Here is an 18,291-nt window from a genome sequence, read left to right on the forward strand (position 1 = left end):
GAATACATGTTTTCTGCCCCTTTAGTCCTTGGTTGGCTCTCTGCTTTTATAGGAAGGGGAAGTGAGGAGAGTGAGGTTGACTTTAGCCCCATGTAGGGTTATTGGCAGAGAAGACCTAGGGTTTATGAGAGCTAAATCTGTGTATTAGCCATTAAACAAAACTCTCTCCTAGTGCCAGTGGCCATATTACTGTCCTTCCTTTTATACCAAAAAGGCCAAAAATTCAAATTCTAGTCCTGCTGGAGCCTCGCTACTACAGCAGCACCCTTCCCTGTCTGCAGTCCTCCCCTGGGGCTGGGCTATACATTTGCACAGCAGATCTCTCCCAATCAGAATTGTACAAGTTCTCACCAATAGACCATAGCTCATCTCCCTCAAATTCCAATTATTCATTGTTTTTGGATCACTTAGAAAGTGGCGGGAAAGTGAATTCTGAGAAAGACAGGCTCTGTTAGCAAGCAGCAAAACAACAGGTTCTCAGTTCATGAGTCATAATCTGGTTTTCATCCTGTATCTTAAAGTTCTTCACCTGAGTCTAGGTAGACAGGATATTATTTTTGCTCCTGGTGTTTCCCTGTTGGAGGAGACAATGTGTGTCTTGCTCACCACTGCATCTCTCACACAGTGGCTGATGTGTTGCAAAAGCCCAATAAATATTTGTTGGGTATTGGTGTACACACATATGCATGAAAAAGGCTACAACATCACCTGCAACCTTTGCCATCCTCACTCCTCATGGAAAGACCCACCTGACTTCCAGGGAGATTTCCTAGGTTTAGGAGGCCAGGGAGCAAGTTCCAATGACAGTGCCCCTGGATATTAGACACCTACGAGGGCCTCAATATGGCCACCCACACTGCGGAGCATGTTTGTATACAACTACCTCCTTCGAGAGACACTTCAGCAATTGAGCCAGCTGTAGCATCTGCACACAGGCAGACCCTGAGACACCTGGACACTGGGAAGCTTGCAGAAATCTGCTGCTTTAAGTCACTATCCAGGAAAAGGAACAAGCAGTTTTAGAAAGCCACCAAAACTGTTTTGTCCTGGTGCTGTGACAGGACAGAGAACAGTGATAAGGAAGAAAGGGCACAGAGTCACCATCTATCGGGCACCAGTTTTATGCCAAGCATGTCACTGGCTGTTTTACCTGCATTATCTCATTAGAAATTGGGGCTGTCATCCCCATATCAGAAATGAGAAAGCTGAGCCTTCTGAAAGTGAAGGTATCTTGCCCAAGGTTATTTAATTTAAAAGGAGCAGAACTGAGAGGCCAACTCAGATTTGTTTGAAGCTGAACCCTGTGTTCTCTCCACCACGCCACTCTGTTGGCTGAAAGGACCACTAGATTCCATATGCAACTCTGTTCTTGCTTTCTGAGAATAGCACCTTGCCTGCAGCTGAGCTCCTGTTCCAATGACAACTTGCTGGTCTAAGAAAATAGGCCAAGGAAGACATCAGAAGTCAAGGTTGCGGCACTCGCTTCGCTCTACACACTTGCTCCATCCCTATCCCCCTTCCTTAATCTCTTTATTATTTTTCCAACTTCCTGTCTCTTTCTGCCTATATCCTGGACTTGCAGTGGCAGCCCTGTGACCCTGAAAGCTAAAACATGTGCCAAGACCTGGCACTAAACAGCTTAATTTAATTAGGTCCTGGGATGGCCAAGTTCACTGCTGACATCATTTCTCAGAATCCCATAGGGCATAGCTCTGTTGGCTGTGATACCTCAGGACACAGTGTTAGAGTCCAGAACCAGGAGATGACCTTGTACGCTAGGAAGCTAGACTCTAGTGGGGCAAGCCTTTCATAAGTGCTAGAAGTCCTCTCTGGAAAGCTGAGTGTGCTCTTTGGGGTCAGATCTGTAGAGATGTGACAAAGCAGGCAGCATCAAAGAGTTCTAACAGAGGGAAAAGGTGTCCTGTTGATGTGAACTGAGAACATGGTAGGAAATTGGATAATAGATAGTGCTTGGAGACCACTCAGGAGCCAGGCTCAGGGATGTCCGTTATCAGGCAGTAGGAACCCAGTCACACTGGGCTGATGCTTAAAGCCAAGACCTCAGGTCCTAGAGGACTTGGCAGGAGCAAGGCAGAACCCAAGGGTGCAGGGGCATTCAGCGGGGCAAGTTTAAAAAATCGGAACTTGGGCAAAAGTTTCAGACACCAGAACTAGAGCTTAAGATGAAGACGTATCTATAGAAAGGGGCTGTCACGTGTTTTCGTCACATCAACCAGTTCCCCAACTGGGTGTCCTACAGTTCAATTCAATTCTCGCACTTCCTGGAGTTAGCATCAGACCTACAGGTTAAGGCCTCAGTCCCGGAAGACTGCCCTCACTTCAAAAACCTTCTGAGCCATATACACCTCTAGAGTCTTGCTGGTCGACATGGCTTCTCTGCTTTCCCCAGATACTTTTTAAAACTCAACTGGAAAAAAATAAAAGCTTAACTCATAGAAACAAAGAGTGGAAAATTGGTGGCCAGGGAGTGAGGGATGGAGGAAATAGGGAGAGGTTGGTAAAAGAGCACAAATATCTGCTATAAGATGAACTAGGTCTGAAGATCCAAGGTACCATGTGATGACTATGATGCCTGTGTTCCACAATGGAAGTTTGCATATTCCTACCCCACCCCCCAAAAAGGGAAAGGAAAAATAACTACGTCAGGTGATGAATATGTTAATTACCAGGGGGGAACTTTTCACAGTGTATATTAGATCAAGTCATCACATTATACACTTTAAATATTCTATAGTTTTGTCAGTTAAATCTCAGTTAAGCTGAAAAAATCAATAATAGTTATTAAGCTCTAATTATGCACTGTAGTTGTGGAGGATTAACTCTTAAAAATAGTCCTTGCCTTCAAATCTTATTCTAGTCAAAGATGTGAAAGTAATATACACGAAATAGAGAAATACAAGGTCTGAGTTCTAGAAGGAATCTTAGGAATTTGTACTCATTTCTTATTCCTGCGGTAACAAACTACCACAAACTTAGTGGTTTAAGACTATGCCACTTCCTTGGTATCTTACAGGTTTGGAGGCCAGAGGGCTGAAATGGTTCTTCCAAGACAAAATCAAGGCGATGACCCAACAGCCTTTCCTCTGGAGGCTCTAGGGAAGAACCCACTCCCTCCCCTTTTCCAGCTCTGGAAAAGGGCCACTTCCTTCCTTGGCAAAAAGAGACCCCCAACCTCTGCTTCCATTGTCACATGTCACATGTCAGGCCTCTGATTCCAATCCCCATGCTTCCCCCTGGGAAGGGTGCTTTTGATTACACTGGCCTCACCGGCATGATCCAGGATAATCTCTTTCAGGATTCTTAATTTAATCGCATCTGTAAAGTCCCTCTTATCATGTAAGGTAACATATTTATCTGTTCTAGGTATTAAGAAGTGGACATCTTTCGGGGGAGGGGGCATTAGTCTGCCTTCCAGGGAGCTCTTCTAACATAACCAACCTGTTTTAATTTTTTTTTTAAATATTTTACAGCCTCTGTTTATAGATGAGGACATTTAAGCACAGGAGATAAATGACTCGCCCAGAGCCATGAGTTTAGATAAGAACCCACGATGTCTAATTCCTATCAGACTTCTTAGGCAGCTGTTCGTTCTGCTACATTAAGCTGCCACCAAAATGAACAATACAAATCAGTAGAACAGTAAGTGTGCATTACAGTATACGTTTATAAATACTCGGGATTATAGGATCAGAGAGTTAGTGCTCGGGGGACCTTAGAAGTCTTCACAACCAACCATCCAATCCTGACTTCATCCATATATTTCATATCTCCAGCTAAGGGAAACCCCAAACCTGCCAGAGCAGCCCAGAACCTATTTCTGCAAGTGTGGACTATGAGCAGAATGTTCCTGGAATATCTGGATGGCCAAGCCTCAGAGTTTGGACCATCTGCACTGTACTACACATCCCAGCAGTGACCCCTAACACACTGGAAATCCTAGAAGCCCAGTTCCTTCCCCTGGGAACTCCATCCTCTGATACAGACAAGAATACTGCTGGCACTTACTCCTGTCTCAAGGGCCAGTCCCATGTGCCCATCTCTCTGTTAGAACCACAACCAACCCAGGGAACACCTGGGCAAACACTGCCAGACATGTACCCAAACATCCTCTCCTTCCTTAGTCACAGGATTTAACAGACAAAGACTAGCCTGCTTTTCTCAGACTTCCTTGCAATTAGGTGGACATAAGACTAATTCTCACCGATGGAATATGAATAGAAATAATGTATACCATTTTGGGGTCAGGCTTTATAAAGCAGGTGCTTCTTTCTTCTTTCTTTTCTTTCCTTCCACCTAAATGCCAGTGTCTCTAGGGATCTAGTGAAAGATACTTTGTGATTTCTGCATCACTGCACAAAGGACAGATACCCACTGACCAAGAACAACCACTTTAGACAGCTACATGAGTAAGAAATAAACTTCTATGGCATTCGAGCCATCCCAACTTGGAGTCTGATTTGTCACAGCAGTTTAACTTATTATAACTACAATAGTACCTCTTAACTGCTCCCTGACCAGGGTCATTGCCACTGATCATAGCCAAAGAGCAAGTTCTAATTATTCCTGCCAGCCAGGACATGATCGTTCCAGCCATGGAGGCCTCGGGAGGTGGGAGGGGAGACACAGACTGGCCCCACAATCTCCATTCATACCCCCATCCTTTCACAGAGACTGCATTTTCTTAATATTGTATAAGACACAACTCAGTCCCCCATGCATTCCACGCTCCAACGAGATGGTGTTCCAAGCCCCTTCAGCGTGGAAATTTTGGACCCTGCACTGGTCACAAATGACACTCAAGTAGTCTGTGATGGAATTCCACTCACCATGACTGCCACCTGCATCAGGCAGCAGCTCTGGTCCCCACAGCCTACACTGGCATAGATCTCAGCCCAGTACACAGCGATTCTGCAAACCAAGAGGACCAAGGTGCACCCCACCAAAGTGAGGGTGCAGCTCTTCTGTACCCACAGGCACCAGCTGAATGGCCTGTGCAAGAAAGGTTGAGCTAGCCACCCCTGATGGACTCAAAATCACTAATCCCTTTGACCACCTGATTCTAGGCTAAGGTCAGCTCTCTGACCTCATCTCATTTGATCCTCACAGTGAGTTTATTTTAGCCATCTTTTTGATGAACTTTCCTGCCACTGGGGCTACCTCGGGGCCACTTTTTCCACCCTGACAGCTTTCAATCATTTTGAAAATTTCCCATATCAAGTTTCACTGTCCAAAAAAAAAAAAAAAAAAATCTACCTTGCTGGACATCTCACCCCACTTACACGAAGTTTCTGCCTTTTGGTAACTTAACCCACATAGTCCTGATTACACATTGGACTGGGATTCTGAAGTATCCAGAATAAGAATTTCTCTACATGATAGTCCTCATAAAAACTAAGAACAACTCCCATGACTGCAAACAAAGTCATCTTTTCATTGGGCCAAATAGTCCCAATTCCTTCAACTAGCCCTTGAGAAATTAAAAAGAAAAAATGTAAGAGGAAGCCCTCTGTAATCCCTTAGGATCCCCGCAAACATCGGTCAGTGTTGTGCCTGCTGTATGTAATCTCAGTTGTCCTCAATGTCCTTGCCTCACCTCTCAAATGCCCCACAAGTAGAGGGAAACACTGACAGATGCAATGGAGAACAAAGGCTCCCTGGAGGAAGGAAGTGTGTCATTTGGATGCAAACAATGGGCAAAAAAATCAAAATGAGAAAGAGATTATGAGTAAAGACAGGACCAGAGAAGGTTCTGGATTGGTTAGGAAAGCTAAAAAGGCTCTGAGCTCAATTCCACTATGGGACAGGGTAGGAGGTTACCCACACCAACAGGCAATGCTCCAGTCCCAGCTAGGTGTTCTACGATTCAACTCAACTCGAACACTGTCTACCTGGAGTTACAGTTAGATCGCACAGGTTATGGGTTCAGTCCTACAAGACTGCAACTTCAGATGCCAATCTCAAATTCAAGTTGTCACCTGTGCTTTTGACTGACCAGCTGTAAATTAGAGGTTCCCACAAGCCCCTCCTCAGATTTGATTCATTTGCCAGAGCAGCTCTCAGAACTCAGAGACATTTTACTTATAGATCACCAGTTTATAATAAAAGGATATAACTTGGGGACAGCTAGGTAGAAGCAAGGGGTGGGGAAAGGAACTTCCATGCCCTCTTCAAGAACACCACTCTCTTATCACCAACCAGGACGCTTTCTAGTCTCATCCTTTTGGATTTTTATGGAGGCTTTGTTATATGGGCAAGATTGATTAAATCATTGGTTACTGGGGCAGAGTCAACCTCCAACCCCACTCCCTTCCCTGGAGGTCAGGAAGGTGGGATTCAATCAGAGGATTGGTTCCTTTGGCAATCAGACCCAAATCTGAAGTGTTTTCCAAAATCCACCTCATTAACATAACAAAACCCACCTGTATCACTCTCATCACTTAGGAAATTCCAAGGGTTTTTAAGAGCTCTGTGCCAAGGGTTGAAGACCAAATATATATTTCTTATTGTAAATCACAATGTCACAATGGTCTATGAGGAAGTCAGTTTGCCTAGACTTGAAGGTGTCTATATTTTGGGAAATAATAAGTGGACAATCTTAAAAGCCAGCAGGAGAAAAGTTAGTTCAATACTATAGAACATTATGATAGTGGATATGGGGCAGGTGAGTGTTGTGCTGTCAACATTTGGCATCTATGCTAGTTGCGAGGGAACAGGGAAAAGCTATGGCAAGAATTTTGGAATGAGGAGGTAAGAAAATTAACCGGTGCAGTGACAAGAAAACCTCCGAGGAAGAAATGGGTGATAGACATCTTCAGGGATTTAGTGACTGGTTGGATTCAGAAATTTATCTGTTTACAAAATTTCACACTTGGATAACTTGGACAATAATTTTCCATCAATGGAAATTTGAAGAGGCAGGGCTGGTTTGGAGAAGAAGGTGACTCCTTTAGAGATGTTGAGTTTGAAACAAAAGTAAAATATCTTAAAAGAAGTACGTGGTAAGCAGCTGGAGATGTGGGACTCTACTTGGAAGAGCAAATAGGGTCAGGAGTCATCACCATTATCACCACCTTATCATACTGCCAATGATAAGCAGTAAACAAAAATGAATGAACTTTCCACCCGCTGAGCCAAATGACTGATTGAGTGGTAAGAGAAAAGTCGAGAGAAGACACATGATCATTCGTTCAAGGTCACAAGTGTGCCTTATGAGCCAGGTACTGTCCTAGGTGCTAGGAATGCAGAGCAAAGCCTCATTAGCCTCCAAAAGAACAGACTTCGGAGCAGAGTCCATCCTGGTCCTGGTGCCCAGCTACGGACAGGCTGCTGGGCAATCACCACCCACCCATGCCCTTCTGCATCCAGGCCACTGGCTGAATTAGAAGGTAGGTGATTTTTCCGTCCTGAAACTCCTGTAGTAGATATAGCTTGGATTTCCTTGCGCCTCTCAAAAAGGCATAATTCCCTCTCCACCCCAATTCTCCTTATTTTTCTCAAGCACTGGATTTTGTCCAATGTTTTTAAATTCCTTTTTAAAAAAAAAGGATTACCTTCCAAGAAATGTCTTTCAGAAGAGTACACATTTAGAAGTTTAAAATAACTCGAGATCCATCTATTCCCCTTGCATCTCTCTCTGTTGGGGGGAAGACTCCACGGAGCAGTTTCGTGTCAAGAGTCAAGCAGCAAAAAGTCATTCCCTGCTGGGGGTAGAGGCAGACAAGTCAGAAAATTGTGAGAATTTGGCCTTTGGCCTCTGAGTGGCAAAAAAAAAAAAAAAAAAAAAAGAGAGAGAGAGAGAGAGAGAGAAATAAAGAAAGACAAGGAAAGAAAAAGAACAGTACTCAGGTTCCATATGTCCCTACGTTAAAAACTACAGTTTTTGTTTCTTTATTAACATTTCTCTTTGTCTCATGATCTAAAAAAGACTAATACATATTACAGGGATATTAAAGGAAAGAAGCTTTTTACACTTCGGTGGCATTTCTGCTATAGAAAATGTTATTTCTTTCCTCCTCAGGTTTGGAATCCAGTTTAGTACATGGCTGGCATTCTGCACGGTCAGCCCATGGAGTCCTTCACAATCTTCTCACTGGTCACAGAGAAGCAGGACCTGCTGGCTCACTGCTGCGGTGACAACAGCCCAGAGGACTTCCTGGCGATGGCAGCAGTACTCTCATTGAAAGAGATCCAGTGGAGAATGGGTTTGGGCAGGAGCTTTGACTTAAAGCTTTCATGGAATAATTTTTGGTTGAATAGAAAAAAAAAAAAAGAAGAAAGAGATCCAGTATTTATGCATATTTGATTCTCTTATTTTCAAAAAGCCAATTAAAAAATGCCTTTAAATACAGAAAGGTGAGTCCTTGAGTTTTTCTCTTTTCCACAAACAGCCCCCGCAGTTTTTCAGGAAACCATTATTAACATAGCTTCAGTGGAGTCTCTGGGGATCTGTAATTCACTTCAGGGAAGATGATGTGTTTTTGTGATCAATCACAATTCTGAGTTTGTTCAAAGCGAGAATAAGAGGCCCTGAGATAATCATCCTGAATATATATTTAGCCAAAGGACTTTTTCCAGTGAACATAATTCTTAAAGAATGAAGTTCCAGGTAAGAGTGTACTTAACACAATAAAAACAAGATTTTTTCTTTATTTAGTGTTGCTTTTGCCCATTCAAAGAAAGATGTTCTTCCATCAAATTAGTGTTTTTCTACTAAAGGCTGGGAGAAACCATGACTGGAAAGAATTGAATCTTGGGTCCTACGACAGTGCTACAATGGGTTTCTTCCGCAAGAAATGTCAGAGTGAGTAGCTGGAAATGTTAACATTGACACAATAACCAAGCATGTGATTAGCAATTTGTCTCTCTGAACAAGGTAGAAGCCAGCTTGAATGTCCTCTCTCTCGTGGTGAGTTGTATTGTGGTACTGGTCTATGATGGACTGGAGAATTTTAAATAATAATAATAATAAGAGAAAGAAAGAAAAAGAAGAACACCTAGGTGGCTCAGTGAGCTAAGAGTTTGCCTTCCGCTCAGATCATGATCCCAGGGTCCTGGGACTGAGTCCCGCCTTGGGCTCCCTGATCAGCGCGGAGTCTGCTTCTCCCTCTCCCTCTCCCCCTCCCTCCCTGCTTGTGCAGAAAGAAAAGAAAACAAAACAAAGGGGAAGGAAGGAAGGAAGGAAGGAAGGAAGGAAGGAAGGAAGGAAGGAAGGGAGGGAGGAAGAAAGAAAGAAGAGAGGAGAGGAGAGGGGAGAAGAGATGGGAAGGGAAGGGAAGGGAAGAGAACTGGTCCTTTACCACAGATAGTGAGAACCACTGGCCTTCATTGGTTATATGTCCATATTCTGATACACTTTGGGGCTTCTAGAATTTCAAATTACCTGAGTTAAACGTTCAGAGTGTTCAAGGCCAAAAAAAGAATTCAATGAATTATTTGTGTCCAAGGAAACTGAGAAGGTAAAAATTTTAAAACCAAAAGAGTAAAAAGAAATTCTGAGTTGCTCCAGTGTTTATTTGCAGAAATTTTTAAGGAATATAGATAGTTTTGTATTATGTTCTATGTAAAATGATTGTAAGGCAAAACAACGTATTTCTAAAAGAACTCATGGCAGTCTGTTTATAATAGCACAAGACTGGAAACAACCTAAATGCCATCACTCAGACGCTGGTTAATTCAAGTACGACACTTTCATGCAGCAATTGTTTTGCAATTGTTAGAAAAACTGAGACATCACTACATGTCCAGATATGGCAAGATTTCTAAAACATATCATTAAGTTAAAAAAAAAGAAGGTACAAAACAGCATAATATGGCGTGATAGCTTTTATATAAAGGTGAAAACACACATACATGCACATGTTTTGATGCAGATTACACTGAGAAGGAAAGAGTAGTTGCCTCCAGGAAGGTAAACTAGATCCCTGATGGATATAGAGAGGGAAGTTGTCTTTCTTTTTACCAATGTCCTTTTCATATCTTTCTTTTTTTTTTTAAGATTTTATTTATTTATTTGACAGAGAGAGATCACAAGTAGGCAGACAGGCAGGCAGAGAGAGAGAGAGAGGAGGAAGCAGGCTCCCTGCCGAGCAGAGAGCCCGATGCGGGACTCGATCCCAGGACCCTGAGACCACGACCCGAGCCGAAGGCAGTGGCCCAACCCACTGAGCCACCCAGGCGCCCCTTTTCATATCTTTCAAATTGTGTACTATGCGCAACTAGTATGTATTCCCAACAACATATTAAAAATAGTAACTAAAAATATCAAAAAACCAAAAATGAGAAATAAATTATTCATGTTCACCCATACCCATAAACTGAAATGACATCTGCCCTTAAATCTTCCTGCAGAGTCTGGCACAGTGCCCTCCACTCAATATTTTTTAAATTGTTGAACTAAAAGTAATAGCTCATACAGAATTTAACAACATAACAAAACAAAACAAAAGGATCATTCAATATTTATCATTTAAACTTGATATGTTTTCAAAGAACTAAATCATTTTAGCCAAAATTATGGCTACATTATGGAAACAGATTAAACCCCTAAAGTTGTTAAAAGATACTAGAATCAGCTTTAGAATCAAAAGCTTCCTGAGATGGAATAATTTACCATGACAAATTTAATCAGTAAATTCAGCAACTCGTGCCTTTATAATTACATTGTAATTTACCTGGAGAATATAGGAATTAGATGTCATCCATGGTCTACGCTTCAATCTTTCATTAATTTGACACAAATCTGCAGATTCAGCAAAGCTGTGTCATGTTTATTTAGACTGAATCTGAGAAAATAACATTGTTTTGGAGGAAAATGAAGATAACAGTAGCCTGGATGGCTCAGCTGGTTAAGTGACTGACTCTTGACTTTAGATCAGGATCTCAGGGTCGTGAGATCCAGCCCCACGCTGGGCTTGGGTTGGATGTGGAGCCTGCTTAAGACTCTCTCTCTCCCTTTCCCTCTGCCTGTACCTCCACCCCTCGCATGCTCTCTCTCTCTCTAGATGGAAGAAGGGGGGAAGGACAAGAGGGAGGGAGGGAAGGAGAGAGAGAAAGAAAGATAAGGAAAGAAGGAAAGAAGGAAGGAAGGGAGGAAAAAATTAAGAATCAGATATCAGGAGCTCTCTGAGGGACAAGCAGGACTATTCTATTCAGAATCAAAGCCACAAAAAAGTAATATCAAACTGTTATAGGTACCAAAATAACTATTAACTTGAGCTTATTTCTCAATTTTTCTCTTCTGGTGTAGAGCTTGGCATGTCTAGGTACACAACAACCTATCATGATCTCAGCTATATTTGTGTTTGCTCTTTCGTGTTAATTCTATGCAATCTTCTCATATCCCTCAAACAAGTTAATATCCTCATTAGATATTCTCAAGATTCTCCTAAGAGGCTCAACTTTTAGCCCAGCAAAATTGCTTATTTACCCACTCATTCCATTTAGGAAATACCAAAAGCGTTCAGCAAAAATCTTCATGCAATTCCCTCTCCCACTCCCACATCCACATGTGTTGCTATGGGTTATTCAATTCCCTTAATGAGGAAATAAAATTAGGTCACTCTGAAAAGAATGAAGTGAGGGCTTATTCTAATTTTAAAATTACTCCCCTCCACATAAAGACACAGTTTTAAAACAGATTAAATAACCCAAAGCCTGTGATGTCAATTCCAGCACAAATAATTTAAGAGAAGCTCAACATTTTAATGGAAGAAATTCACTCTTTATGCAAGGAAATTCATGGTGCTCTCTCATTCCCATCAGAAAGGTCCTAGAATCTTGCTTCAGGAAGTCATGGACTGCATCATCCTCCAGAGAAATATATACTAACCTGTAAAAGTCTCCCAATTCCCGGAGACCCAAGGCAGTGACAGAGATAAGGGGAAAAGATCTCATTTCAAACATTCTTTTTAATCCCTGGGGTTTAGACACATATAACCCATTCATAATACCAATACTCTATACTCTCAAGATAAAACCAGCCCTAGGGAAAGGGCATTTTGCCCCCCTCACTTCTCACATATTCCTCCATAGTTCAGCATTTTGGGTGTTCTTAATCATTGGAACTTTATTTCACGTACATTATAAATACCTAGTATATCAGTTAGCCATTGCTGGGTAACAAACTACCCTCCAAATTTATCAGGGTTTGGGAAAGGAGAAAGAAGTATACAAGGGCTTCCTTGAGCCTCTACTTGTATCATTTGTGTTGTCCCATTGACTATAGTCATGTCACCAAGCCCAGAGTCCAAGTAGGAGGCCCCTAAAAAAGGTCTTCAATACAAGGAGATGCAAAAAATTGGGTCCATCTTTGTAATCAGTCTTCCATGCCTGGAGATGAACAATACAAGGTGGTATGTTAGAAAGTCCCCCAAATGGCTCCAGCCCCAGTCACTCCAATCACTTGCCCCTACTGTATGGGGTAAGTTGCCAAGTTGGTCACCAAGTGAGAACTAGGACCATTCTTGGCTTGTTTAGGTGCACATTGGCTCAGGATAGTGGAAGGATAATTTCCTGCCACCCGAAGGCTGGTAAATGGAGTCCAACATGGGTTGAGATAGACAAGAGAGGAAATGGTGATACAGCCTCAGCTTGGGAAACTTGATCAGTTTCCTAAGCCCTGGGCCAGAAGGAAATTGAAATTTATCACATTATACAGAACTCAAAGCAATCCACCTTGTTCTCTTCCCAGCCTGACCATAGTGGGTGCCCTCCCTTGGGGTGTCTTTCCTACCCATCAGGCTCACTATTTCCTGGACCAACTACTGGGAATCCTAAGTGCTGGGAGGAAGGGTCTTGCCTCCAGACTCCCTAGGCCACATTAGCACTGTGTGACTCTACCACCTGCCACAGTTAATGGACTCAAGGCTGGACATGTAGACCAAGCTGAGGCAAGCCTCTCTCCAAGAAGCCTGAAACTAGGGTCCATCCTACTTGGCAAGAATCTTCTTCAGAAATCTCTTTTTCTGCTTACATGTATTTGAAGTGGGTCTCTGTTACTTTCAATCAAAGGGAAATTGACCAAGTCAAGAGTTCATCAAAAAATCCATGGGGATGTTCAAGCCGCAAAAATCAAATAAGCTTTCAGTTAGTGATCTTAACTGTCTGGAATTTTTAGCAGAGATATTTCTCTATTACTCCAAAAAGACTGCATTAATAACACTATAAAGACAGTTTCCTCCAAGAGTCTTTAATATCAGTGATTAGTCTGGAAAATTAGGTACACGTTTAAATGCAAATTTTACCCAAATATATTTGAGATACCCAAAGTAGGTATCAGAATATTTCTTCTTAAAGTAAAATTAAAGTCATAGAAGCAATCACTAATTGGACTTATTAAAATTTATTGTTTGGCTAATATAACACTGTACATTAATTACACTGGAATTTAAATATTTTTAATGTGTTGTTGGGGATTTTGCCCCCCACTATTATTATTTCTCAACAGACTTTTTTTTATTGTGGTGGAGAAAACTTCACAGCTACCAATAATTCTAGCTCATCTCATATCAAATGAGTAGAAGCGAATATAACTTGAACATTCCTCCACCATGTATTTACCTTTCATTAAAATGTAGCTTTAGTTTTATGTTTGTGGAAGAGATAGGTTTTGATGGTATCTATAAATCTGGTTGATAGGGCACCTAACATTTATATCTATCTTAGCACTGAAAAAATGTTAAGTGTCTTTTTAGACCTCAATCTCCTTTTCGTTTTAGTTGTTGTGTCCTTTCCTGGACCTTGGTGTTTCAGCTAGGGCAGATCTGATTAGATGTTTCCTGCCATCTTCTGCTCACATGCTTTCCTCTAAGTGATGGCCATGCTGACCTCTTTAGAAGTCAAGATGAGCTCAATCTCTCCAAGGGGCTTCAGCTAAAAGTATGGATCTCTTAGGTCAGCAAAAAAATGCATCCTTCCCCAAATTCCATATGGCTCTTCCCCCATTAAGCCATTACTATACCAACTAAAGGGTATATTCTTAATATTTAAGTAGAATGTATATGTGAATTTATAATGATTCTTCCTAGTTTATTTTATAAAACATTCCTTAGGTTGCAAAGACACAGGGAGAGACTGGTTTCTATTCCAAAGATCACCAAATATACCCTTAGTCCTAAAAATTAACATTACATCCTAAGCATCATCACCATGTAGAGCTGCTACTGACCTATGCTGTTACGTGCAAATTAGAAAATGTGTATTGGAGTAAATGAGAAAAGGTGCCACTGCAGGCAGACAATGCCTTCAAGCACTGGGCTTGGCAAATAGTCTAAGAGCCAGATTCTAGCTCCCACCTACCCTCTCATGCCCCTCATGCAGTGGACCAACACCAGAGCCATAATCAGTGACCTGCCTTTGGGATTGAAAAGCTATTTTTACCTATTTTTTCAGCTCTTCACTTAGAAAGATGGTGTAATAAAAGTGTATGGTTGCTGCTAATTTATGGACCTTAGAAAATAAAAAGGTACGGACATTTGAGATCATCAATTTTAAAGTTCTTTTCCAGTAGACACCAGGGCACAGATGTGGAAGAGAGCTAAGGAAAAAGTTGCATTATTAACAGCTCTCTTTGGGAGGCAGCTTGTACCTATATATAGTAAAGTGCATAAAGTGTACTGATCCTAAGTCTACACCCCAATGATTTTCACACATGTCTGCACTCCATGACAACAGTTCAGTCCCAGATACAGAGTGCTTCCAGCACCCCACAAGATTTCCTCTTGCCACTTCCCAGAAAATCGCCCCTGCCCCGCAGCAATCCTGTTCTGATTTCCATTACCTTTGCTTTGTTTTGCCTATTCTTGGACTTGGTATAAATGGAATTGTACTGTATTGACTCTTTTGTGTCTGGCTTGTTCTAGTCGGCATGATGTCTATGGGGGTCCTTCTGTGTTGTATAGTATGTGTGAGCAGGTGGATCTTCTTGTTTCTGTGTAAAATTCCATTCTATGAGAATACTACGATTCATTAGCTCTCCTCTTGATGGATAGGTGGGCTCTTTCTAATTTGGAGCTATTATTAGTACAAAATCAGTGTTCTTTGAATCCATGGAATAGAATTTCATATTTTTACTCAATGTTATTCCACAAGGTTTATACAATAAAATAATAGTAAAATAGAGAGAACCAGAAAATTAAAATAAGGATAAAATAACCAATGTCTGGGCAGATAAGCATAATATGCAATCTGTCAGGTCTTTGTAGTTGTGATCATTGAGTTTCAAGTTATCTCTGAGCTTCCTGGAAGCCAAACAAAAAGGGAAATATGGTGAGTTATATAATTTTTTTAATAGGAAAAAAATAAGTCATTCAGGGAAGGCAAAACTTCTGTTGCCACTAAGTTTCAAAGAAAGTTCTTCACATGGAGTTTCACAGTAGGAATTATTGAGAGATGTGATGAATAATGTCCTCAGGGTGGCCTCTACAAGAAATGCATGGGCAGATTTTTAGATCATCACTCTTATAGTGCTCATAAAACAAGCCTCCAGCCCAGCAGATTATAAAACAGCATCGTAAGTACTGTGGCTTTGTGTGGGGTCATGTTTTTAAAGGCGGATAAGTATATTAGAACATCAGAGGTTGGCAAACTATAGCCCACTGACCAAACGTGTCCTGCCACCTATTTCCAGAAATAACTTGATTGGAACACAGCCACACCCATTCATTTATACATTGTCTGTGGCAGCTTTCCTGGGACAACAGCAGAGTTGGATGGTTGTGACAAAAACAAAAAATGTTTAAGCCCACAATGCCTAAAAAATTTATTATTTGACCCTTTACAGAAGAAAAGTTCCAATTCCTGCTCTAAATTAGCAATAGAATAGAATTCCAGGTATGATTTTCTTCTTCATTACTATTCATGTCTTTATGTAGTTTCCACCCCTGCAGAATGGGCAGAAGGGATTTTGCAGGTGTAACGAAGTTGCCAAATTGGTTAGTCCCAGATGGGCCTGACTTAATCAGGGGAAACTTCTAAAAAGAGGGACTGGGTCCCTGCTCCCATCAAAGATTTCTCTCCCTGCTGGCTCAAAAAATTAGGCTGTGTGTTTTGAGAGTACCTCTGGAGAAAATCATGTGGCAGGGAGCTATGGGTGGACTCGAGTTACTGAGGACCTCAGTCTAGCAACCACAAGGAACTTAATTCTGCCAACACCTATATGAGCTGAAAAGAGGGCTCTAAGCAATGGGGAACACTAGAACACCAACCAGCACCTCAGCTGCAGCCTGGTGAGACCCCAAAACACAGAATATACCCCAGCCAGGTGTGGACTCCCAATCCACGAAAACTATTAAATGGTAGGTGTGTACTGTTTGACTCCATTACAAATGTGGTAAACTGTCACACGGCAATAGAAAGCTAACACAGTTACCTACTCTCCCCAATTTTGTCTCCAATACACATATGGTTTAAACATGAGAAACAACCACAACTTTCATAAGGAATGCTTATCTTCTAGAAGTACACACTGAATTACCCGAGGATAAAATGATATATCTGGGATTTGCTTCAGAAAGTGGGGAGCGGACAATGGAATGGTATAAATGAGATGAGACTGCCATATGTTGATAATTCTTGAAGCTAAATGATAGATTCATGGGGATTTATTGCATTACTCCTACACTTTTGTATACGTTTGAAAGTTCCCATAATAAAAAAGTTTTTAAAAATTAGACTCATACATAGGGAATTAGCTAAAGGGATGTTTATAGTTTCTGATACAGGAAAACTAAACAATTTAAATGCCTACACAGGGAACTGGTTAAATTAATCACTATAGATATATAGTATGTTTATATGTATTTTTAAAACTGCATAGAGTAATGATCCCGTTAACATTCGTCAATGGTCTTGTGAGTCAAGGCAAAATAAAATATTTGTAAGCAACAAAACAAAGGCCACAAAGCTTGTGCAGTTTTTAAAAATTCATCTGAGTAAATTCTGTTCTGTCAGTGACTGAATCCAGCAACACAAGTGCTCTGGTGGGTCCCCTTGATGGAAGGAGCAGAATGGGGAATGGGGGGAGTCCCAAAATGAGGAGGAGAGTCTGTGGAACCACCCAGTGGTTCCCCGCCACCCCACCACACCCATCCTGAATCCCTCAGTCATCTGTTGGTTGGGAGGCAACTTTAGGGAGCCATGTTCTGTTGGGAGTCTCTAGTGCTACTATGAAGGGACAGAGGTGGGGCAAGGAAGACGGTGGAGTCAAACAGGTCACTCAAAATCTTAGCGCATCCCTGAATGAGTATCATGATTCTCAGAGAAGTTGTTTGAACTATGATCATCGTTAGGACTTTCCAGTTTTTACTTTGGCCCCAATGGCCTCAGATTCATATTATCACTGATGGATTTCTCCCATTTCTTAAAAACTACAAGTTCCTCTGTATCACCAGCTTCTATTTTCCCCAGTTCTCTTTGTCAGTAAGATTAAAGGACAAGCTGTACTTACACCAAACTGATTCTTGGGCCCATTTTCTAGAATCACTATTCCAGATCACTTCAGGGCAGAATGTTCAAAAGGCAGTGAGGACATGGTAAATGTTCTGCCAAATTATGTACAATCACAAAATGCCAGAGACGAAAGTGCCCTTATAAATCATTTAAAGTTTTGGGGTTTTTTTTATCTTACCAACTTGGGGGGGTTGGGAAAAGGAGACCCAAGACATGCAACAATGAGCAACATTACAAGGAAGGAAAATCAGAGTCTCTGAGAGTAGGACCCAGATATGTCAGCTCTCAGCCCAGTGCTGTCTACCTGGGGCTAGGTGCCCTGCCTGAGTCCATTCTTTTCCATTTTAATGACTAGCCTAAGTTTGAGCTAACACATAGACTCACAGAGCAGTAGCACAAACCTTGAAATGCAGGTGGCCACTAAATATAGGAAGGAAGGAGAAAGGAAGGAAGGGAGAGAGGAAGAGAAAAAGAGAAAGTCCCAATGGCCAGCAGATAAATTCAAAGGTATTCAAGCTCATTAGTCATCAGAGAACCACAAGCAAAATCCCAGTAAGATACCACTCCCCACCTATCAGGGTAGCCAAAATGAGAAAGACCGTACCCAGTGTAGCACACATATGGCATGACTGACACTCTCCTGCGTCACTTATAGGGATATAAGTACAGTGTGCTGGAAGATGCAATTACTTTGGACAACTGGTCGACTGCTTAGCAATCTCTACAAAAACTGATCATATGCCTACCTGGGAAGTCAGCAATTCCACCTCAAGGTGGACTCCCAACTGAAATGTGTACCTATGTTCACCAAAAGAGATACACTAA

This window comes from Mustela lutreola, chromosome 12, assembly GCF_030435805.1.
Source record: "Mustela lutreola isolate mMusLut2 chromosome 12, mMusLut2.pri, whole genome shotgun sequence".
Taxonomy (NCBI): Eukaryota; Metazoa; Chordata; class Mammalia; order Carnivora; family Mustelidae; genus Mustela; species Mustela lutreola.